Below are 27500 nucleotides of genomic sequence, written 5' to 3'. Positions count from 1 at the left end.
GATGTAGTTGGGGGCAGCACTGGACAGTTATAGTGTTTTTACACCTATTTACCATATAATAGAAATTTCTACACTATGATTGCAGTGAATTTGCCTTTAGAAGTTAAAATATGTCACAAACATATTTTAACAAACGTTAAGTTTGCTTATGCCTAAACACAGCTTGGCACTGATACTACTGTAATATATATATATATATATATATGTGTGTGTATATATATATATATATGTATGTATATATATATATATACATGCTAAATATTATGTTAAGTTGTTTTATATAATATACCAGCAGTCATACCCGGCGTTGCTCGGGGTTTAAATGCCATAATTTGTATATATGGTACAGTTAAGTTGTAACACGTGCAGCATTGACAACAAAACATTTGTAAAGTAAATGAAGGACTAATTCAATTAAGTGACATGTCATGCGTCTGTTTGGAAAAGTGATGGTAGTGGATGTATGTGATTTTTGAACGCACCCAAAAGCTATCAGTAGATATACTCTCCTTTGCGGCTGCTACCACGCTGAACAATCAGTAGACATAGGAACTACATCTATGTGATAAATTAAACCTATGAGCGCGCTCAACAGCATCACATGACAGAAATCTACATGAAAGAAATGACGTCATAAGTGGGATGCTGGTGGTGGTGGTGGCAAGGAAGCGCTTGAAAACAGCACTGTCATGTGATATTTTGGTTTGAAATCAATAGACGTGGCCCAACCGTGCAATTCTTCGTGTAAACAGCGTGCGACCTTGTGAGAACCACTCAGTTCCCAAGCGAAAACAATTCTGAATGCAGCGTCGGGGTACGCTAAGTCACATTAAGGACACGCTCTCTGACAAACGTCGTTGGGTCACGTGACACTGGGTTGATGACGTGGTTGGGAATCGATAGTCGTGGCTCAACCGTGCACACCTTCGCGTAAACATCGTACGATCCTTGTGAGGACAACTCAGTTCCCAAACGAAAACAATTCTGCATGAAGCGTCTGGGCACGCACGGTCACATTAAGGACACAGTCTTTAACAAACGTATTTGGGTATTAGACACCATAAATTAGTTGGTTAATGTACATACAATATTTCGGTTTGTAATCAATAGCCGAAGCATATCTGTATGGGCTTCGTCTATACTTAGAAGGAAGACTTTGATACTGAAGCTAAAAGAAAATAGTTGAATAGTTGCTCAGGATTTAACATATTATAGCATATTTTTCCTAATAAATATAGTGTGTTCCAAACGGTTTTTAATCCAACAAATTGCTATCTTAGGTACTACGGGGACAGGCTATTATTGCTACTACTGAGACAACACAGTTTGGAGTCTACATCGGTTCATCCATATAATACAACCTACTTATATCATTTCAGTAGCTGTTTTTTTCCAGTTCGAACAGAAGCAATGTATGAACCATATGAGCAGTCATATGTACCCCAGGAAAGGGGGTTTTCTGCCCCCAGGGACCCCATTAGTCATTATGTGAAAAGTTTTAAGAGTCTAAAACCATCTCTGGAACATAAGTAATGTATGTTCCCAGTTTGGAGAAAATCACAGACACACACACACACATACACACACACATCCTCAGTTCTATATGTATGTATATATGCTTTCGGTGCGAATATATGTATATTTATCTACACACTTAAATATATATATATATATATATATATATATATATATATATATATATATATATATATATATATATATATATATATATGTGTGTGTGTGTGTGTGTGTGTGTGTGTGTGTGTGTGTGCACGTATATAGATCGGTGAAAGATGTAAACGTCAGAGTGAAAACAAAACAGCCGGTATCACGTTTTAAAATTCCTGTATCATTTATTCAAGTGTGTATCAGACACTCCCTTGTCACAGCGAATCAGTGACTGCGTTGTTGGAAACCTATGATCAACGACGATATTTTTCATTAAATGTGATATAAAATCAATGAGCCACAGTCACTTTTCTCGTCATTTCATTAATCATTTACCAAACGTTCTTTTTATTGACCGCTATAACTTCTCTGTTGTTTTTGCTGAGAATTGGTTCTTTCTATTACATTCTTATTCCTTGTTAACACCTAACTCAGAAACTTCAGCCTTGCAAGCTGATACAAATACTGCTAGACAAACTCTAACCCTTCCACTTTTAGACAAACTAAAATCCCCGCAAGAAACCTAGAACCTCGGGTGACATCCTCTCGTCCGCCCTACGTTCACCTGTGTAGCACTCGTTCGAAATTCGTTGCTTATTTATATTCCTTTCTCCTCTCTCCTCTCTCTCTCTCATTCTCCTCCATCTCTCGCTCTTTCTCCTCTCCCCCTCTCTCTCCCCTATATACACCCACTCACAAAACCCATTTATGTCTATCTTACTTTCTCGCTCTATATACGCATTTATAATATGAATACATCATTCAAACACTGCCAAAATACCTCCTAGATTTACCTAGGATTTTAACTAATGACCTGTACCTTCATGTAAGTACGGACCAACGTCCATATCCTCTAGAAAAAGATGAGTTGTGAACATTATTCTCAAACTACTTTTACTCTTTATTCTTCAAACTATAATTCCTCAAACTACTTTTACTCTTTATTTTTCAATTTACTCCTTTACGATTCTATTTTATTCCTTGTAAACTGTAAAGTTTCCCTGTCTACAATATTCATACCTAGTCTCTGATGACTAAAAGCCCAATGCCTGGACATGCTCACCTACCGCTTCCGTTATCCCAGAAACGGCTGTAAGATTTCGAGTTCCCTTTTCCCTAATTAACTTATTTTAAATGACTTGAGATACTCGTTCTGCTTTGGTTTTGATTTTTCCTCTAATATAATATAATGTAATATAATATAATATAATATAATATGATATAATATAATATATAATATAATATAATATAATATAATATATATAATATATATATATATATATATATATTATATATAATATATTATATATATATATATAATATATATATATATATACTCACACGCTACAGGCTTCTTTCGGTTTCCGTCTACCAAATCCAGTCACAAGGCTTTGGTTGGCCCGAAGTATAGTAGGAAACACTCACTTGAGGTACCAGGCAGCGGAGCTGAACCCGGAACTATGTGATTGGGAATCAATCCTCTTATCACATAGCTACGCTCGTGCCTATCGAAATATTGAAAATAAGTCAAAATATCACAAACTGTTGGCACAAACTTACGAAAACTTGCTTATGATAGGTCGGCAGTTATGTAGGGAAGCCACATCATCTCATTACACCTCCTTCCCATGTCTGATATGTGTCTTATATTATTTAATGAATCTGTTACCTTTAAGAAGCATTTTATTTTTTAAATGAGCTAAATGAAAAATTCTAGAAAGATGAAAGGAATGTTAATAAACTTTTATCTGCCTGTCAGCTATATGCAACGAATGGATGACAACAAAACCAAAGCGGTGGTGGGTAATCCTGGTGGCTAACAGCGGTTATAAGAAAAAACATCGTAGCTAAAAATACGAGTTTTATATCCTGTATGGCAATTCTCTTGACCAAAACATAAACAACTATTCAGTTGATCTGAAAGTAAATAAAATTCAGATGCGATAACGTAGCATATCTAAAATAAATTTGTGGCTTCATACTTTATATTAGCATACTACTGTATTTATTTGTATAGAATTATACATTTCTCCCTATAAAACTACTCTTTACTCTTTTACTTGTTTCAATCATTTGAATGTGGCCATGCTGGAGCAAATCAACCCCAGGACTTATTCTTTGTAAGCCTAGTACTTATTCTATCGGTCTCTTTTGCCGAGCTGCTAAGTTACGGGGACGTAAACACACTAGCATCGATTGTCAAGCGATGTTGGGGAGACAGACACACAAACATGCACATACAGATGCATATATATATATATATATATATATATATATATATATACATACATATATACGACGGGCTTCTTTCAGTTTCCGCCTACCAAATCCACCAAGTCGGCCCGAGGCTATAATAGAAGACACTTGCCGAAGGTGCCACGCAGTGGGACTGAACCCAGGACCATGTGGTTGGTAAGGAAGCTAATTACCACACAGCCACTCCTACGCCTACATATACTTCAATAAGCGCATGATAAAACATGCTAATTTTTTTCCATAAAATATACTTGTAAAATAGGGGTACACCTTATGCTAGGGTACCTGTCATACGCCAGAAAATACGGTGCCTTTCATGAATTTGATACTTAGAAGTGAAGTTTACATCAGATATTTATTAGCAACTTTGTAGCATTTTCTTATTCCCATGGTGTGGTGCCGACTTCAAAGCTTTTTAGTCGTTCATATCAATTCTAGTAATTATTTCAGCCTAGTACTGATTTTATTAATGTATGTTTGAAGGAAAGTGGAGGTGCGTGGCTTAGTGGTTAGGGTTTCAGCATCATGATCGTAAGATTGTGGTTTCGATTCCTGGACCGGGCGACGCATTGTGTTCTTGAGCAAAACACTTCATTTCACGTTGCTCCAGTCCACTCAGCTGGCAAAAGTGAGTAACGCTGCGGTGGACTGGCGTCCTGTCCAGCTGGGGAATACATACGTCAAAGAAACCGGGCCCCATGAGCCTGGCTGGGCTCTGAAAATGGCGCATTTATTATATTTTATGTTTGAGGGAAAGACTAAGCTACTTTATAGACACAATGTTTTTTATTTTAAATGGTTGTGCTGTCACAAAGAATTAAACACAAACACTGACATACGCATCTGCGTGTGTGTGTGTGTGCGTGTACATACAACACAATATACAAATTTTGATATACTTTTGCTGCATATATTTCTTAGGGTTAATATATATATGAGTTTCATGTACTAAATATATATACTTACTATAAACAATATAATACACATTTCATTTCAAACATTGCACTTATATATTGTACAGCGCATCATATATTATTTAACATAGCTTAGATGATCCTTCATTGAGATTTGTTTTGTGTACATAGCTGGAATGACACATCATTGGTAATTTTTACGCTATATACAGTTTCGTGCTTAATTAAGCAAACCTTTTATTACATTTTTCGTAAAGTATCTGTTTCCAGTCGTATAACTTTGACCTTCACTTCTTTCAATAATCGTAGATTATTCATGCTTCTAGAGTATATATAAACACATAACGAAGTTTATGATAGAAGATAAAGATAATAAACGTCGAAGTGTATTTTCATCCCTAAACGTTGTTGAGCTCGTAGTTCTCTTCGTTAGTTCAAATACCCCGAACCCCTGGACTATATAATGCTTAGATTTAAAATAATAACCCATCTAAACGATAAATATAAATGAATAATTTAGTGGGGCAGAAAAGAAATATATTGAAGTTAATTATGAAGTATACCAAAAAGTTCTTGAAATCACTTCTTTTATGAATTGAATAGACTCACTAGGTAATAAGGCAGGCATAAGTGTCTGTCATGCTTATACAATCTCACCGTTGACATTAATTGAGGGATCGATTGGACGACGATGCTTCAGTTATTTCTATAGTTTTATCAACGGTTGGTTACTCTACATTTTACTTGCACAGCAAAACTGTGTTTATACTAGCTACTGTCGTTACATTTACAATTAAATCAGGTAGACTGATTTGTGTGTTTGATACATTTTTAGCTGTTAGTTCTGTTATGTAAATTACTGAACAGTCATCAGCGTTTATTTTCCATACTGAAGTTTAGTAAAGAGTATACTAAAAGATTTTCATCGTCACTAATTTCATAAATTACATAAATTTACTAAATACATAAGACAGATGTAAATGTTTCTCATGGTTAAATAATTTCACCTTTTATGTTTGAACAAATCAATCACAGAGAAATCTAACCTCACAAATCATGTGTTTACTCCACAAAACTATAACCACATCTGTTGTTAATGCCTGATAGCTTAAATACGTATCACAAAATATATGCTCTCCATCTTTAACCATTCAGCATTAATGTTTTGAATTAATCACGCATTATCTCGTAAGTTCAAAATTTCGATGATATGGTTGTTTACTTTTAGAATGACACTATATGTAGGTGTGTGATGCTGAATCTGATCAGTTTAAATATAAGAAAGAATATTTAGAACGGATTTGGTCGGTGTCATTGCTGGTTTCAATGCCTGTAGAGAAATTGCTTAGAGAGATTCGGTTGCTACAAAACAATGAAGACGACTGTTTCCAAATTTATTCGCATTCTCCACCGATCATCAATGCATCGAACTAATGAAGTTGTGTCTGTTATCATTTGACCTTTCATAAATAGCAGCCAAATTCCACCTCAAGGTTCACTTACCATCTTAAAATCGTAGAAAAATGCATTGTCTGTTGTAGTCCTAGATACAGCTTGCCTGAATAAAGAGGAAATAGTGGTTGCTGGAATGCTATTCTGGTCTGCTCCTTCAACACCGAGCTTGAATTTGGAATAAAAACAACAGTGACAATCATTGCTGTTAGCTTATACTAATCAATAACCAATGAAAATCAGCTAAATACAACTAAATTTGGACTTACTATTTTTCTTTTAAGTTTTAATAATGTCAAAATATATATTACTTCATCATGAACACTCATGTACACATGCAACCCCACAACACGCATCACTCATACGCACACTCAAACACGTGGTTTCTCGTTGGGCTGAACATGGCAGTCAAATTTCACTCTACTGATTTAAGGAAAGGAAAGACACAATAGATAATACAAAGTTAGATACATCCTACTTTAAAAAAAAATCGTGGTTAACGTAAGTAAAGATTTGCTGTTTAATCCCAATGACCAATGATATTCTAGCCATAATTGTCTTGTATTTTTCTCATGTGCAAGACCACCTTAACTAACGTATTCGTTCCTTTTCTATGACACAAAGGTTTGGTTACTATTTTTTAGCAAGTAGAGCGAAAGCATCGAGAATCCTTTATAAAATAATGTTTTTAATATTCTTTTGCATGACTTAGAACAAGGAATATTTAACCAAAAGTTTGCTGGGTTTTCTCAGGGCTAATAGGAAGAAGGATTAACCGGAAACTTCCCCTAACTATTCACTTTAAAGTGGTCTCAGAGGCTAAAGGCAAGCAAGGGCCGAGTGAGGGTTTTTTAATGAGAGAATGGTGAATGCATGCTAACAATTCCAAATAGTTGTTAGAGTTCTTGTTATTTTCATATTGTTACAACAAGTCATGCAGGTGTAGCAGCTGTTGGTATCCTACTGTGTACTTTATGGACTTCCATACAAGTGTTCCATTCGATAAGTTTTAAATTTTGTAAATTTATGGGCTTTCATACAAATACTTTAAGTTTATACAAGTATAGCAATTACTGATATCGTTTCATAAATTTTCTAGACCTCTATACAGTTGATTTGACTGATTGTATTATCTATTTGATACATCCTGTAAACATTTCCGTCTTCCATACAATTGCTTCTACTAATACAATTGCTGTTCCTGCTAATACATTTTATGAACTTTCTGGACTTCCATACACTTGCAACGGCAATTAACTAAAATAAGTGCAACAGCTATGTCGCCATTTTTGTGAAGTTTCTACACTTCCATAAAATTGATTTAACTGATATAAGTGTCACTGATATTGTTGTCATTTTCTGAACTTTCTATGCACAGTCCGGACTTCCATACAATTGCTTTGACTGATACAAGTGCAGCAGATAATGATGTCATTCTGTAAACTTTCTGGACTTCCATACAATTAATTTTACTGATATCAATGTCACTCCTTTTCATTCCTTTTGTGAACTTGCTGGACTTCCATACAGCAGATTTAAGTTCTGTTAATGTAGTAAGTATTGATATCTTCAGTGAATTCTTTTTCCAAATACGTATAAAAAAGTAAAAAAAGAAAGTTTCAAGATAAATTATTTGCATTTGTTTTAAATATTATTCATTTTGACATTATCACTGGTAGCATAACAACCTCCACTACAGCCATCACTACTACCACCACACCACCCTTTCCACCAGCTCTTATATCCACATTATCAGAAACACAACCACTACTATACTGTTATTATCATAATCACCATCTCAAAAATCACCAACACTACAGCCACCAGCAGCAGTACCACTACCACCACCACCACCCTTTCCACCAGCTCTTATATCCACATTATCAGAAACACAACCACTACTATACTGTTATTATCATAATCACCATCTCAAAAATCACCAACACTACAGCCACCAGCAGCAGTACCACTACCACCACCACCACCACCGCCACCGCCACCGCCGCCGCAGTCGTCTTCATCGTCGTCTTCGTCGTCGTCGTCGTCGCTACCGCCGTCGTCGTCGTTGTTGATGTTGTTGACGTTGTTAATAACGTCTGTTTCTAGATTAAGCAATGTCCCTCGCTTATGTTCTTTAATCCATTGAATACACTTAACTTCCAATTATGATGCCAGGAATATTTCCTTCAAATTATCCTCCAATATCTCTCTCTGTCTTACTGTTTTAGTTTTTCTACTCATTTCAGATTGTATGATTTAAATCTAGTTGTGTCTTTTTCTTTAATTCTTGGTATGCTTTATAGCATTTTGGTGATTTCATTTCTTTCTACAATCATCTCGCTTTCGCTCTCCTCCCATTGCCCTCTTTCATTCTCTCTCTTCCTTTTTATATATTTTTTCCTTTGTCTTAGTATCTCTATAACTCTGTCTTCTATATAACTGTCTGTTTCTTCCTTTTCTCTCAAGATTTATATGTATGCTGATATATATATATATATGTATATATATATATATATATATATATATATATATATATATATATATATACATATATATATATATACATATATATATATATATATAATATATATACATATATATATGTATATATATGCTTTGGAATAAATAAAGGAAAGAGAAATCGTTATAGAGTAAAGCTTCATCTTCAAGTTAATGAATATGTGCGTGAATAAGTGTATGTGAGTATGTGTGAGTGTGTCGTGTGCCAGACTTTCTCATTCTGTCGTCTGTTAATCTTTAACATTTGTACCTTTCTATTTCTCTCAATCAGTTCCGTTTGCCAGCCTTAGTAATCAATGCGTTCAGGTTTTGTCATTCTAAGAGATGTGTCTATCTATCTATCTATCTATCTATCTATCTATCTATCTATCTATCTATCTATCTATCTATCTATCTATCTATCTATCTATCTATCTATCTATCTATCTATCTATCTATCTATCTATCTGTATGTATGTCTGTCACTTTTCGTAGTTAAGCAGTCTTCTACATATTTTCATATGCATGTATATACATACATATACACATGCATGTACATAATTATGTATACACACACATATATATTTGCATACAACATGCATGCATATACATATAGTTTACTCTTCCGTTAAGGTAGAATCAACAGATCTATATAATAATGTATAAGATTTTATACACAGAGAGAATTCCACTATGTGGGTTTCTTACATGCTAGAAAGGTACGTATTATAGTCTTGACTACCCATTCTAGCATGTAAAAATACACAGTGGCTTTCTCTCCGTGTATAAAATCTTATACATTATTATATATATGTATTAATTGCTCAACTTCTATGGTTCAATGGTTTGATTCTCGGACTGGGCTCTGAGTTGTGTTCTTCAGTAGGTCACTTTACTTCACGTTGCTCCAGTTCACTCATCTGTAGAAATGACAGAAGGAATATAAAGGCGTTTGACATTTGAATCTTTACGAATCTCTATAGCAGAGACCAAAAAGGAAGCTCGAACGTGCTGCCATATCATACCAGGTATAAAGGAACATCCTTAAGAAATTTGTAACATATTCTCTACTAGAAGGGGACTTTTATGTCATGGCAGAACACACAAATGAGCAATACTCATCCATATCTTCCGTCTTTCTACTTCATCTTATCTATTTATCTTTTATAATTATTTTCATATATTTTGCTAAGGCAGTAGGTCATCGTGAGATAAAAATGATGGACGATCTACACACACACACACACACACACACGCGCGCATTCATATATGCATATGTCCACATATGTATATATGTGTTTGTGTGTATGTGTATGCATATACACGGATGCATACACATATACATGATACAGAAGCATTCGCATACACACTCATATATATGTAAAACACATCTATAATCATACACAACAAAAAATTGTCTATATTACACACACACACATATATATATATATATATATATATATATATATATATATATATATATATATATATATATAAAATCTATATTGTATACATATATATAATATATATATATAATAGATATATACATACACACACACAGATATATATGTACGTATATCTATAAAACATATGTATATGAACACATACGCACGCATATGTATAAATATAAGTACATATAACATCAATTTTTCTTATCTCTCCCAATGCTAATTTACCAAAACATTGTGACAAGTCCACAGCTTCAAATCTCTGCTGAATTCCTTAGATTTCCTTCAATGAGTTGCTCTACTTTGAGATGAACAGCAAATTTTAATTTGATCATTTTTGAAGCTACCAAAATTTTTGATGTTGTTATTTTTGCTGTTGTTGCTGCAGCCGCCGCTTCTGCTGCCACTGCCATCGCTACTGGATGTGGTGACGATATTTCATTTATTATTATTATTATTATTATTATTATTTTTAAAGTATTCTCCCAGTTCTGTTTTTTGCTGATGTTATACTTATGTTGGCGGTTATTGGTTATGAAGCAGCTTTTGCAGATGTTCTAAATGATGATGTTACTAGTGATGGTGGTGGAGCGGGGGGGTGGTGGGGTTTCTGTTGCTGTTGTTGCTGTACCTTGTTATATATATATATATATATATATATATATATATTATATATATATATATATAATATATATATATATATATGTATATAAATATATATATGAATATATATATATATATATAGATATATATATATATATATATGTGTGTGTGTGTGTGTGTGTGTGTGTGGTGTGTGTGTGTGTGTGTGTATATATATTATTGTTTGTTGTTGATGCTCTTTGCAGTTAGGGATTTAAAAGAAATGTTAAAGATTGCCATCATAAGACAAATCCCCCCATCTATCAATTATTATTATAAACTTGAACTGTCAGTTATCTATGTATCTATCAAGACACACACAACATACACGCACATGCACACGCATACACACACATACACACATAATCACCATATATATTTTTCTATTTATATATATATGAGTGTGTGTGCATCATGCATATATATGTACGATATATATATATATCGTACATATATATGCATGATGCATATATATATATATATATATCTTATACAGTTATATGTGTATATACATACACATACATATACACACAATTATATATATATATATATATATATATATATATATAACGTATATATATACACACACTCGCACATAATTCAGCATATATACTCACATACCTCCATACATATATACATTTATTTATACTTAAGAAAAATAATACAGCTATCTATTATCGTTAATAAAAAAATTAAATAAACAGCGTATCAAAAAATATATGCAGAAAACAAAATCATTAGAAGAAAGAAGACAAGAAATATTAGAAAAAAAGTTTCTTGATATTAAAATTGCGGGTTTTTTTGTTTTTTTTTTGTTGAAAATATGAGAAATTGTTGAGTAAGGATCAATATTCAGGATTCTACACTTAAACTGAAATTTTACATAACTGCAGCGTTGTCTTCGAATCGAAGGTGTGGGCTCTGGTATAAGAGCGTCTGTGCATCGGTTCTGTACTTAAACTTTGTGTAAATATCGTTTTAATTAGGATTGAAGGAAATATTTGGATAGGGTATTCTAGAAATGCAAGAAGAGGAAGGGAATGAGAAAGATAAAGGTAGGTATAAAAAAAAGTTTGAATGGGGGGGGGGAGGAGGATGGTTATAAATGTGGCAAGATAGTTAGGGGGAAAGAGAGAGAAAGGGACTAGTGGACAAAGGTAAATAAAGTAAGCAGAGAGAGATGGGAGTGGAAGAAATAAGAAAAAAATAAGGAGAGAGAGGTACGGTAAAGAGGAAATACACACTCACATAATATTTATATATGTTTATCTGTGTGTCTGTAAGTATATATACCGACATATATGTCTGTGTATATACACGTACATATATGTATATAATATATATATATATAATATATATATATATATTAGATATATATATATATATGACTGGTAACATTACAATTTGTAGCGGCGAAAGGTCTGGACGTTGGTTTTCTGAGGCTGACCAAAGAATTTTTATTTTTAGATATAAGTGATGTACTCACAGTGTGTAGTTATGTTTTTAGCTTGTGCTTTTTCCATGATCATACGTGAGTATTTTATTTATATCCCATCGAAAGTTCTACTGAAGAAGGAATATATCTTTTTTATAAGATTAAGTCCGAAATTGATTCAATATAGAGATAACGAAATTTAAATTTTCTAAGGTTAGTTGCCCGTTTTCAGTTTCAATTTTCCTGTAACAAGCGGATTATAAGTGGATAAAACAGTGTATTTGGCTTAGAATAACCCTCTTTAGCCCTTAATTATATGATGTATATTGCAACCGTAACGGTTTTTTTTTTAATATACTGCCCACGCTTCCTGATGAATTCCTTTGCTGTAGAGTAAGGGACTTCATCCTATATTGCTTAGTAGTAAACTCGATGCTTGCTACAGGAGGAATGGTAACCATTACAATTTGTAGCGGCGAAAGGTCTGGACGTGTTTTCTGAGGCTGACAAAGAATTTTTATTTTTATATAAGTGATGTACTCACGTGTAGTTATGTTTTTAGCTTGTGCTTTTTCCATGATCATACGTGAGTATTTTATTTATATCCCATCGAAAGTTCTACTGAAGAAGGAATATATCTTTTTTGATAAGATTAAGTCCGAAATTGATTCAATATAGAGATAACGAAATTTAAATTTTCTAAAGGTTAGTTGCCCGTTTTCAGTTTCAATTTTCCTGTAACAAGCGGATTATAAGTGGATAAAACAGTGTATTTGGCTTTAGAAGACCCTCTTTAGCCCTTAATTATATGATATATATATATATATATATATATATATATGTGTGTGTGTGTGTGTGTGTATGTACGTGTGTGTGTGAGTGTGTGTGTGTCTGTGTATACTAAAATTTATATATGTGTATCTTCATCCATTTGTTAAACGAAACATAAAACCATATACCTCTTCTCGTTTCTAAGCATTTTCTATCAGAAATATAATAGGAACTTCAATCTCTTTCAGTAAATCATTTAGAATCAGTTTCATATACAGTAAAACAATCTTTCCAATTACCAAATATGATGTCTTACAGAAGTCTTGCCATCATATTAATAACACAACAAATGTGATAATTAGGAAAGGCACCAATATATTCAGTACACAATAAAGAAATACGCCATTCCAAATGGGAACTTATTTTCAAAAAGAAAAGAAATAAAAGTGAATAAACATTATCCATCTGATAGACGAACCCCCAATCACCTGATTTGAGGAAACTTCTCGAGCCAGCAGCAAAGGTACTTCTATGTATTTACTTAACCTGCTTAATAAAACAGTGAAATCTCTTGCAGCAAATTCCTTTCCTAAATGAAGACTATGTGTTTTAAGGCATAAACTTCGAAATGCTAAATGAATACTTCGTTTGGTTAACTACTTCTGTGTTGTAGATCTATTCCAGATGTAATTTACTTAGGCTACTCAACAGCACAACAAATACTTTTGCAGTAACGGCAACAACCACTACAACATTATCATAGAACAATGGACTACATCCATTCATTTGACTGACAATCAACAGGTTTGGCCTGGGGCTAAACAGCAGCTTCAAAAGCAATAACAAGAGTAACGGCAGCAGCACGAGCAGCGACACACACACAACAATACAACCAATAACAATATCAACTATCCATTATCCCTATTTATCGTCCACTAATAAAGCTCGGTAGTTCGCTAATTAGATATGGTCTAATATTAGAGCTTGAAGGCAGTGAGCTGGCAGAATCGTTAGCATGCCAGGCAAAATGCTTGGCGGCATTTCGTCCGTCTTTACGTTCTGAGTTCAAATACCGCCGAGGTCGACTTTTCCTTTCATACTTCCTAAGTCCATAAAATAAGTACCAATTGAACACTAGGGTTAATGTAATCAACTCAATTCCTCCTCAAATTGCTGGCCTTGTGCCAAATTTCGTAAACCAATATTACTAGTGCTTGCTCTTTGCAACATTCTCTCAAACATACATTCTCTCGAACTCAAATTATTCTCTTCCTATATTTCTTGAACACCTACATTCACCTATGAATATCTCACATCCTTAGATCAATATTTCTCTTCGAGAGCCTCATTTCCCTGTAAATTCTACTGTCTCTTATAAGCTTTCCTTCTAACATAAAATTACATGTCAAGCAAGTTCAAACATTAACCTTCTTATATAATTCCACCATCGCAGTTCCTATGACCAGCTTAAAGTAATCTGGTGCAACTTTTTTCTAGACTAACAAAACGATACAAAGAAATAACATTTGGAAGTTTATATGTTATTTTATGAAATGTACCCTTCTTCTAATCACTACTGGAAACTATTATATTTAATAATGATGATGACGATGGTCTGGTATGCTTATCATAAAAAAGGTGAAATATTGCCATCTGGTGGTATAGGATTGTCCAACGGCAAAAGAATTAAGGATGTTGAGGTAGATGGATATAAGAATTTGGGTATGTTGGTTATGACAAAATTAAGGAGTGTAAGATGAAGGAAATCTTTAGGCGAGAATAGCCCAGGAGAACCAAATTATGGAGAGTAGACACAGTAGAAAGAACAAGATCAGGGAAATGAATACATGGCAGGTGCTAGACAAAGAACGAGCTTCAAGGAATGGATAGTAAAACCAGGGAAGTGAAGACAATGAACAAAGAACTGCACTCTAAAAGCAATGCCGATAGACTGTTTATGCTAGACAGAAGGGAGTAAGAGGTCTCATAGGATGCAAGATTTGTGTTGCCAATGAGGAAAACAATCTAGGATGGAACGTCAAATGACCTTTTGCTGTTAAAAGTATCAACATGATACCTAGTGAAAATGTGACACACTCAAAAGCATTTAAGAAACAAGATGGAGAACAAAGATGAACAACTGGAAAATGAAAGGGTGGATTCGTTATTTTTCTTCTCTTTACCTGCGTGAGTTGTTGAGTATTGCTGTATGGGAGATATCTTATGGTAGTAAAATAGTAGTTTTAACTGCTATTTCTAAATTTCGGTATGTGGTGCAGCTAATTTTGCTGAACCCTAATTATAATAATACTCATAATTATAGAATTTTTGTATAAGTTTACCGATAATGGTTCTTTTAACATACCGAACTACCTGGTAAAATTATCAATTATTAATTAGTTAATTAATTTTACCCTTTATTATTATTGATTATATATATATTATATATATATATATATATATATAATAAAACATTATTGGTGAATTGAAGAAATGGAGCTGAACGCAGATTGAACAGAAATCGTTTTATTTCATTCTACACGTGTTTCGAAAGGCACAAATTACCAAAATCCGATTGAATAATGGGACATATTGTGTCTTTCTCTTCAGAAGAAAAAAGGAAATCCGTTGGAAAAACAAAAACAGAACATAGGCGGAGCAAAAAACAAATCGAACTGTGCTCCTAAGAGCCCATGGCGAGTTTCGCCATGGGCTCTTAGGAGCACAGTTCGATTTGTTTTTTGCTCCGCCTCTGTTCTGTTTTTGTTTTTCCAACGGATTTCCTTTTTTCTTCTGAAGAGAAAGACACAATATGGTCCCATTATTCAATCGGATTTTGGTAATTTGTGCCTTTCGAAACACGTGTAGAATGAAATAAAACGATTTCTGTTCAATCTGCGTTCAGCTCCATTTCTTCAATTCACCAATAATGTTTTAATTTCAATTATCCGCACCAACGCACGGTTGCAACGCCAGATGGTTGTACCTCCAACCGTGCTGTTTACTGCTGTGATTTTTGCTACTAAGGTATCGGTTAAACTTTTGATTAATCTACTACAAGATTATTCATCTTTCTATTTCACATTATATATAATATATATATATATATATTTATACATACATGCATACATACATACATATATACATATATGCATATATATATATATATATATATATATATAATATATATATATATATATATAGCATCATACATACATACATACATACATACATACATACATACATACATACATACATACATATGAGGGGGTGCTGAAAAGTTCCTGGCTTTGGGTAAAAGAAAATACAGGAGGATCAGTTAATTATCATTTTATTCAACTTATTCTCCTTTCAGATTCACACACTTACTGCAGCGGTCCTTCAGCTTTTCTAAACCCTGTAAAAAGAACTCGGAAGGTTGGGCTTGACCAGGTCTTTGGCGATACCCTCAAAGCCGGGAACTCTACAGAACTCCCGTATATGATGAAAGAGTGCAAGCCGAAACTTCGAAGTCACTGTTAACTTTTCGTTGTAATACGCACACATATATGTGTGTATATATGTATGTATGTATGTATGTATATATACAATACATATATTACAAGGAAGAATTGACTGTGAATTCGAAGTGTCAGCTTTACTCTCTTTCATCAGACTGTGCTTTACTTGGGTTCTTCTTCGTTTATATAGTCATTGGCAACATTTTTGTAGTAGAGAGCAGGTGGGGGCAAAATGAAAGATAGGTAGGTATAGTGTTGGTAGACCGGAGAAGAGTAAGAAGAGAGATGGGAGATAGATAAGTATAGGCGGATAGCAGGTGTATTGTCCCGGGAGAGTTGAGAGAAAGTTATGTTTAGGAGACTTATTTCTGTTTGATGCAGGAATCTTGTTAATTTTTAGGTTTCTGTCAGGTGTGGAAATAAAGGTGGTGTAGAATTCAGGTGAAGAAGTTCGTTGGATATCAAGTTTTTGCTGTATTTTCGGATTTACTAAAGAATGTTTGTAGATAAGTCAGTTGGTCACACGGCAGAAATCAAACGAGGTGAATTAATCACGATATTATGAGATTTCTATTGAGAAATTAAACTGAGCATTTTGGGAAAGTTACATTCAACAACACTGTGTCACCATCTCTGTATTTGTATTTATATAATATTACTGCAAAGATGTATACACAAAAGACTGTGACTTACTGTGACTATGGAGCATCTCAAGATGGATTCTGGGATCACCAATATTTAGTAGTTGGAGAGAATACACAGAGAAGATACGATCAGCATAGAGGGGATACCTAGATCAACGCAAATGAACGTTTACTATTTCACATATATATATTGTTTTCATTATTGAGTGTTTGGTGTATTATACTTCGTTTGATTTACTCAGTAACATTTGGTGTGTTTTTTTATTACAATAGTTAACAACCCAGTATGTATATATATATATATATATATATCAGGTCATCCCATAAGTTCTGTCCGAAATTGAATAAAGAAAACAAGTGATCAAATGTTATATTTAATTGAAATTTAATCATGAATGTACTTTCTCTTATTATCTATGACATCCTTCCATCATTTTACGAGTTTTTTAATCCCAACCATGTAAAACTCTTTTGGTTTCAAAGCAAAGAACGTTGAAATGTCAGTTTCGACCTCCTCCTGGTTTGCGAAAGTTATGTCCCCCAAATGATTCCGTAAACTACGGAACAAATGGTAGTCTGAAGAAGCAAGATGGAGAGAATAAGGGGGATGAGGAATTCTTCCTAACCAAGCTCTTCTATCTCCTGTGATGTGATCTTTGCAGTGTGGGGTCGCGCATTGTCCTGATGAAACATCACTCCATTTTGCTTCACAAAAGCAGGTGTTTTTTTTACTTCAAAGCTTGGTTCAAACGCTCTAATTGCTGACAGTAGACTTAAGCATTGATTGTTGCATTACGTGGTAACAATTCAACGTAAAATACCCCTTTGCAATCCCACCAGACAGGGAGAAGAACCTTTTTCCATGGAGTTCCCTTCGCGGTTGTGGTTGAGCTTTTTCCCTTTTACCAAGCTACTCTTTTACTTGTTTCAGTCATTTGACTGTGGCCATGCTGGAGCACCACCTTTAGTCGAGCAAATCGAACCCAGGACTTATTCTTTGTAAACCTAGTACTTATTCTATCGGTCTCTTTTGCCGAACATTTAAGTTACGGGGACGTAAACACACCAGCATCGGTTGTCAAGCGATGTTGGGGGACAAACACAGACACACAAACTTATACACACAAATACACATGTATATATATTCGTCTACCTCCGGCCCGAGGTTATAGTAGAAACACTTGCCCAAGGTGCCACGCAGTGGGACTGAACCCGGAACCATGTGGTTTGTAAGCAAGCTATTTACCACACAGCCACTCCTACGCTTACTGTTTACGATGTTTAACATTTCGATAGAAGTTTCCATTTTTCGTTACCAGTACAAGTCTGTCCAAAAAGGGTGAAATGAGTTCGCGAGAATGGAGAGAAGAGCAGAAGTCAACTCTGGATTTGCGGTTGCTTTCGGACAATTCATGAGGCACCTCTTTTCCAAGTTTAGGAAACTTTCCAGTTTGTTGAAGATGACGATGAACAGTTGTCTGGTTTGAACTAAGCTTTATTGCCAATTCTTCGACTGGCAATGCAGGATGTTTTTCAAGTAATGCCTCAAGGAGCTTATCCTGAAACTCAACTGGACGTCCTGTTCGATCTTCATCTTCAAGGCTGAAATCTCCACTTTTGAATTTTGCAAACCATCTTCTGCAAGTTCATTCATTCAAGCATTATTTCCCATAAACTGAGTGTATGTTTCGAGTTGCTTCGGCTGCAGTTTCGTTTTTTGTACTCATAAAACATTATGTGCCTCAAATACTCTTTGGATACTTCCATGTTAGAAAGGGTTTTAATCAAAGAAATTTTAATTCTATTATTCTATAATTTAATATTTAATTAGTTTAAATGTACACAAATGCATGAAAATAATTTTTAATTCCATTAGACAGTCTAAAATACTATTAAATTTCATTCAATTTTAAAAAGGTTAAAATCGGACAGAACTTATGGAATGATCTGATACTTGATAACTTGTTTCACCCACTCCCTGCATCTTTGCATGACTTGTCTGTCCCAATCTACACGTTTTTGTAAAGTATCTACTTAACTTCCTTCATAGTTTTTTGCATCTTTTCGAGTGGCTAACAAAGATCCTCCTCCTCCCCCTCCTCCTCCTCCTCATCATCATCATCATCATCGTTATTGTTATTATTGTTGCCATTACTATTATTGATTTATTATTATTGCTGTTGTTGTTAGCATCAAGAAATTCTCTGATTTAAAAAAAAGTAGTATCATATTTGGAAAATTAAAACCGTGGACCCTATCTCCAAGATGCTTCCGTTAAAACGAACCAGAAAGACAGGAATAAATCAAAGACAGTAAAGCACAAATATGTAACAAATTAAAAATATAGATTTACATATCAACTAAAAAAAAATATATTTTAATTTGTTTGGTTGTTCGATTTTTTTTTTGCATTATTTGCGTGGTTCAATTTTTTTCTTTTTTCTATATTTGTTTGCATTAACTAACTCAGCAAGTACGGTTGGAGGGAAGTGGTTACGATAGGGGGGGGGGGCAGTCAAGAGTGGAGTGAGCGAAAGACTGGGAGAGTGAGCGAGAGGGAGAGAGATAGCAAACTATGAAAAAGGAAGTACAAGACTTCTAGGAAGAATATTCAAATTACTGAAATCATATAATTGGTTATCAAATTAAACGGTATTTATTTACTTGGTATTGTTGTCCTTGGTGGTGTAGATGTTGGTGGTACTGGTTATATAGGTGTTGTTGTTGTTTGCGGTGGTGTTCATTGTTGTTGTAGCAGGTAGAGTTATTAGTCGTCGTTGTTGGTCGTGTTCTTGTGATGATCAGTTTGGTGTTGGGGGACGTGGTCGGTAGTGACTGCTATTGATCTTGTTCATGTTGATCCTGTTCATGATAACGTTGCTGGTTTTGTTGGTGGTATTTTTGTTGGTAGTACTGGTGGTAGTGTTAGTGGTAAAGGGTGTACTGTTGTCGTTTCCTGTGTTTCTATTTTCGTTGTTGCTACTAAAGTTACTGCCGCCAATGCAACTCCTGCTGATATCATTGCTAATGATGCTTATTTATTATTTGTTTTTACTTTATAACAACATTCACATTAAATATGAATCTTACACACATACTCACAGACGAGAGATAATATCGAACGAGAAATTATGCAACTAGAGTTAGGATTTTATACATGAGTATATATGCGAACATGTTCGTGTGTTTCCATGCATGTGACTGGGTTTGTATTATGTGTGTGTGTGTGTGTGTGTGTGTGTGTGAATAACAAACGTGTACGCAAAATAAAAATATGCATACACATGGCAAAAATATGTACGCATATATCTGCTAAATATTTGGCTTTTTATTTCAACCATAAAACTTAATTGTAATATAATATCGTGGATGTTGAAGGGTAATTAATTTACACCGCACCTAGACACGCACATATGTGTTTATATATGTATATATATATATATATTATATATATATATATTATATATATATATATGTATAGGTATAAATATGTGTAAGGGTAAGTTACTTGAGGTTGTCGATTCGTTCGTCTACCTTTGAAGCTCTGTTCAAAATGGAAATCTTGATACAGAAATACAGCTGTGAATTCAAAGGGCAGCAAAAGCATTTGGCGGCTTGGAGTCACGCGTTTGGTGCCAGCAACATATGAATAAGAATAAAAAGCTGGCTCTTTACAAATGATTTGTCTTACCATCCCTGTTGCATTCCTGTGAAACTTGGGCTTGTTATGAATGGCATTTTAAACTGTTAGAAGAACTCCACTAAAATGCCTTCATTGCATGTTAAAAACTAAATGGAGTTCTTTTACTCCAAAAACAGATGACCTTGCTTCTGCAGGCATCACCTCAATTAAAGCTATGATTTTGAGGAACCAATTGAGATGGTGTTGCCATATTGTTCGAATGGCAGATGAACGCATGCCGAAACAGCTGTTTTATGGTGAGCTTGCAGAGGGGAAACGATATCGATGTAAACCTAATAAAAAGTTTAAGGACGGCATAAGAACTACTATGAAGTCACTTGGAATGGTTCCGGAAGATATAGAAACCCTGGCTTCGGATCGAGTTGAATGGCGAACAAAGGTGTGGAGTAGACTAAAGGCATTTGAATAGGCCAGGATAACGCAAGTAAGACTCAAAAGAGATCTTAGGAAGAATGTAACGATCGAGAAGGTGAATGACAATAACCTTTTTGTGTGCACAGTCTGTGACAGACCATGCCTGTCTTTGGCTGGCATCAAATCTCATCTACGAACGCATGGAAAACGAACCTCCACCAGCTATTCTGCCTATATGTCTGTGCACACCTTTGAATGCAGTGTATGCCAGAAGGTTTGCAAATCCAACGGAGGCCTCAAAAGACATGTTAAGATCCACAAAGAGCATAACTTATCTGTAGGTATTGGTGGACCAAATCAGTGGTGCAGTCTATGTGAGTGTCTTTTCAGAACATTGTCTGGTTTAAAAAGCCACATCAGACGCCATGATGGTGCTAAGGTGTAGATACAGGAGGTGGGTGGTCAAACTCTGTATAATGAGAAGACGACCACCATATATATAGGTGGTGCTCCAGCATGGCCGCAGTCAAATGACTGAAACAAGTAAAAGAGTAAAAGAGTATATATATATATGTATATATATATATATATATATATATATATATATATATATATATATATATATATTATATATATATATACATATGATAATGATGATGAAGGGTCGTCCTTTATGTTGTTTGTTTTATTTTCCATTTGTGTCTTTCGTTGTTCGAAAATATTGTTCATAATCCAAGTACTCGTACTTCGTATTTTTTTGTTGTACGTTTCGTGACGTCCTGTGCCAAGATGTGCATATATATATTATTTATATTATTATACAACTGATCGCCACGCACCCTCTTCCCAGTAAGTTATATATATATATATATATATATATATATATATATATAGGAAAAGTTTACGAAAAAAAATAAAAGACGAAGACAGATGGTGTACAAAACAAACAGATGTATTAGTATAGCGTTCAGGAATAGAAAAAGTCTTTTATGCTTCGAGCCTACGCTCTTCTACAGAAAGGTACACAGAAAAAACAAGGAGAAAAAAAAAATGTGTGTAGTGGCTAACGATCTATCATGGCGTATCATATATATATATATATATATAATATATATATATATACATATATATATATATATATACGCATTATGCATTTAGACATATATACATATGCATATATATATGTATATATTCATACATAGAAATATATATATATATATATGTATGTATGTGTGTAGGTATATATATACACACACACACGCACACATATATAGTTTTGACACATATAAGGTGTCAACAGTTCTAACACTCAATGTACTGTGGGACATAAGAAAAACTACATCCCACACTTATATTTGTGTATTTCATGTGTGTGTATATACATATATATACATACACGTATGTCTACATGCGTAAATACACAATATACTTGAGTATATATATTGTGTACCAACGTAATATTAATCCTTACTACTAAAAATTCTCTAGTGGCTCTAAATAAATGAAGTACTGTATCGTCAGAGAAATTAATTTTAGTGTTATTTAATGTTTTACAAATTGACTCATTTGATAGCAATAAAACCATATAGTCATTTAAAACCTTGAATATTATTACCAATCTGAAAGCCCTTGTTCCTTCATTTATTCCAAAACTGATTCAGTAGATTGTTCGTTTGAGAAGCTTAGCATTGCTTCACAAGTTGTTACAGATCTGGTGTGAAATTACTCTTTAATAGATTTTATATAGCCTTACAATAAGTATCTAACCTAGGTTAGATACTTACATCCAGCACCCCCCCCCCACATATATATATATATATATATACCAACTATGTGTGCATATATAAGTATATACATGCATACGCACACACATGTGGACGCAGGCGTGGCTGTGTGGTAAGAAGCTTGCGTTCCATCCACATGTTTCCGTGTTCAGTCCCACTGCGTGGTACCTTGAGCAAGTATCTTCTATTTATAACTGCGAATTGATTTGGTAGATAGAAACTGAAAGAAACTCGTCATATACATATACATATGCATATATATATATATATATATATATGTGTGTGTGTGTGGTGTGTGTGTGCGTGTGCGTGTGAATATTTATGTGTGTGCCTGTTTGTACCCCCGCCATCGCTTGACGACCGATGCTGGTGCGTTCAGGTTCACCTAACTTAGCGATTCGATTAAACTGACCGATAGAATAAGTACTAGGCTTACAAAGAATATGTCCTGGGGTCAATATCTTCGACTAAATCCCTTTAAGGCGGTGCCCCAGTATGGTTACAGTCAAATGACTGAAACAAGTACAAGAATAAGATATATGTGTGTGTATGTGTGTGTATGTGTGCGTGCGTGTGTGTATGTAGTTATGTACGTATATATGGTACGTATGTGCACATACAATCACACATACACACATGATATACAGGCATTCTGTAATAGATTATTCAAAATACCCCGGCCAGAAGGTTCCATATAAATAGTTGATTGTCTCTGTTATTGATGTAAGATAATAAGTTGTAGATGTGACTTTTCCGAAAGTATAGCAACTAGAGTAAGAACGGGCTAGAAAAAGATCATCTCAGCTGGCAACAAAAGTCTCCTTGATAGTGAAGGGCTGACTGCATAATAGGACGCTGTCGGTAGCGGGATACATACCTTGAATAGAGAAAACTTGTGAAGAGAGGAAAAAAAATTAAATAAGCGTTCTCCTCTTGAATGTTGGAGTGCAGGCAACCAGCATAAGAAATAAATCAGATGCGTTGGCCAAGACAGAAGACTGCATTGGAATGGGCATGTGATGCGTATGGAGAATGACAGTTTCAGAAAGAAGTGCTGACCGCTCCAGATGGTGTGTTTGTGAGTTTGCGTGTGTGTATATATATATATATATATATATATATAAATACACACACACACACACGTATATATACAAATATTATTTTAATAAAAATAGAGGGTAAAATCAATGATTTTACCAGATAGCCAGTGCGGAAATAAAAACATTTTAGGTAAATCTAACAAATTATTTTATAATTACATACATAATTATAACAAAGGGTCAGCTAAATGCCTCACCACGCACTGCTAGAAAGAGACGCTAAAGTCTTTTTTACTACCTTATCTATACCTATATCTATCTATCAGGGCTACACCTAAACTGTGAACTTTATATATATATATATATATCATCATCATCATCATCGTTTAGCGTCCGTTTTCCATGCTAGCATGGGTTGGACGGTTCTACTGGGGTCTGTGAAGCCAGAAGGCTTCATCAGGCCCAGTCAAATCTGGCAGTGTTTCTACGGCTGGATGCCCTTCCTAACGCCAACCACTCCGTGAGTGTAGTGGGTGCTTTTTACGTGCCACCCGCACAGGTGCCAGACAGAGCTGGCAAACGGCCACGAACGGATGGTGCTTTTTACGTGCCACCGGCACGAGGCCAGTCGGGGCGGCGCTGGCAACGGTCGCGAAACGGAAGGTTCTCTTACATGCCACCGGAACTGGTAACACATCTGCAATTTCCATTGATCGATTTCGATTCTGATCCTCACTTGCCTCAACAGGTCTTCACAAGTAGAGTTTCGACATGCCACCGGCACTGGTAACACATCTGCAATTTCCATTGATCGATTTCGATTATATATATATTATATTTTTATACACCACACAACCCACAGATCCCTATTGATCGAACGTTTTTTTTTGGTTTTTTTTCTATGTGTCCCACCCATCCCACCTCGAAAAGAAAAAAACTCTACATTGTATTTCGTCCATTTTTATTCTGTGTTTAGCCCTGTGTGGCCACAATAAAAAGTTATCTATCTATCTATCTATCTATCTATCTATCTATCTATCTATCTATCTATCTATCTATCTATCTATCTATCTATCTATCTATCTATCTATCAATCTATCTATCTAGGCACCTGGAGAAGCAAGCCCATGCCGTCCACCAGCGCCTCCGTCGTGGGACGCTGGACCGACGGCCCGGTTGAGTTGCTCGGGGTCTGGTTTGGTCCGGACCTCCAAGTGGAAAAGAACTGGAACGAGATAACGAGTAGGGTGGTCACTCTCGCCCGGCAATGGGCCGAGAGGAAACTGTCCCTAAAAGGTCGGGCGGAGGTGGCGAACACGTACATCGCGTCCGCCATCTACTACCGCCTGACCGTCGTACCTTGTCCCGACCCTACCATCACCAAACTACAACGCATTCTCTTTCACTTCTTGTGGAAAGGATGCGTCCCGATGGTCAGGCGATCCATTTGCTGTCAACACCCGTTAAAAGGAGGGCTGGGCATGCCGTGGTTGATGATGCGCAGACACGCGCTGAGACTGCGACATCTCTGGCTCTATGTAGACGACGGTGAACAGGTGTGGTCGCCGTTTGTGAGGCACGCTTTCCCGCAGCTCGTCTCCATGACCGAACTGCAGTCGTGGATCAAAAAGAGGCCGAAGAAGGGCGAATGGCACCGCGAGTGTCGCGTTGCTCTCAAGCAACTCTGCCGTCCTGGGTCGACCTTGAGTGACTTCAACACAACCAAAGCATTCTATAGGGGTTTAGTGGAGGGGAGGTACGACGACGAGCTCGGGGCGAACCTGGACGTCGACGAGGAGTACCTGACCCGCCTGTTCAGGACAACTTTCGGGCCAGGGTCCATGGACAACTTCCAGAGATCCCTGGCCTGGCAGTGCTACCGAGAAGCGCTACCCGTTCGGGATAAGCTCTACAGACACGGCTCGAGAAACACGGGGCCGACCTGCCCGAGATGCGGACAGAGCGACGAAACCGTTCTGCACGCACTCATGCAGTGTCCAACAATTTCTGACCTGTGGGCTTGTGTCGAACAACTGCTGTCACGTGTGGGACGAGTCGGTTTATCAGCTGAGCCTATCATCAATATTGTCACGCCTCCTTCCTTCAAACGGGAAGGAAGAGCTATTTTCATCATCCTTGTGGCTATGGCGAAAGAATGTATCTGGTGGACGCGTCTGAAAGGATTGGAGACAAACACTTTCCTCTCTGGTCAATGTCTCATCAACTTCTTCAAGTACCACTTGAAAAGGAAAGTGAGAGTAGAGAGGCAAGTTTTGTCTAGCGAATGTTTTAAAAAAAGATGGGTGAATGTAGCAAGAATGGCACGTATGAATGACGAAGCCACCTTGAGCATGATCCTATGAACCCAGAAATTGAAAACAGAGAATTGCTTATTTGCAAAAAAAAAATAGAAGAAATATAACATGTGACTCCATTGACCGAGGTTACCGTGGTCTTTTCCGTAGGCTTTTCTTTCCACGGGTAAACCTCACCTGTCCTCCCCTTTACACTTCATATTGACATTTCTGTGATAACGATCCCTATTGATCAATTTTTTTTTTTTCCTCTCCCCCTTTTTTTTTAACCCCCCTTTTTTTGTCCTCTTTCTCTCCTTTTATGATCCCTTTTGATCGAAACTCCCCCTTCCTTTTTTTTTTTTTAAACCTTCAAAAGAAAAGCTCTACCTTGTAATTTGTTCTATCTGTGTGCAGCCCTGTGTGGCTAATAAAGAAACATATCTATCTATCGATAAATAAATAGATAGACAACTTTTTATTGTGGCCACACAGGGCTAAACACAGAATAAAAATCTATCTATCTATCTATCTATCTATCTATCTATCTATCTATCTATCTATCTATCTATCTATCTATCTATCTATCTATCGATAGATAGATAGATAGATAGATAGATAGATAGATAGATAGATAGAGAGAGAGAGAGAGAGAGAGAGATAGATAGAGAGATAGATATGCCCGAAATAAGAGACTAGAAAAACAGCCAACAACTGAAGGGTCGTTCTTTATGTTGTTTGTTTTGTCTTCCATTTGTGTCTTTCGTTGTTCGAGAGAATAGTTCATGTTCCAAAAAACTTCGTAGTTTTTCGTTGTACACGTTTCATGACGTCCTGTGCCGACATATGCATATATATATATAATATATATATATATATATACGTATAGATGTAAGTATAGATGTAATTATGTATATATGCATATATATATATTATATTATATTATATTATATTATATTATATATATATATATAAAGTAGTAAAACACTTTAATGTCTACTTCTAGTAGTGCGTGGTGAGGTATTAAGATGACCCTTTGTTATAATTATGTATATAATCATAGAATAATTTATATATATATATATACACATATCTT

General features: G+C 35.4%; 1 long non-coding RNA gene across 1 annotated transcript in view; it reads left to right on the top strand.

The window, feature by feature from the left end:
- The first annotated feature begins 7674 nt into the window (after positions 1 to 7674).
- The window catches only part of LOC118762789, a 52886-nt gene continuing 33060 nt past the window's right edge, over positions 7675 to 27500 (top strand). The window contains exon 1 of the long non-coding RNA XR_004998538.1: positions 7675 to 7843. This is a non-coding gene — a long non-coding RNA (uncharacterized LOC118762789). The remainder of the gene's footprint in view (positions 7844 to 27500) is intronic.

This window comes from Octopus sinensis, linkage group LG3 (assembly GCF_006345805.1).
Source record: "Octopus sinensis linkage group LG3, ASM634580v1, whole genome shotgun sequence".
Lineage (NCBI taxonomy): Eukaryota > Metazoa > Mollusca > Cephalopoda > Octopoda > Octopodidae > Octopus > Octopus sinensis.
Note: the sequence above shows the minus strand (reverse complement) of the source record. Positions and strands in the feature narration are given on the sequence as shown.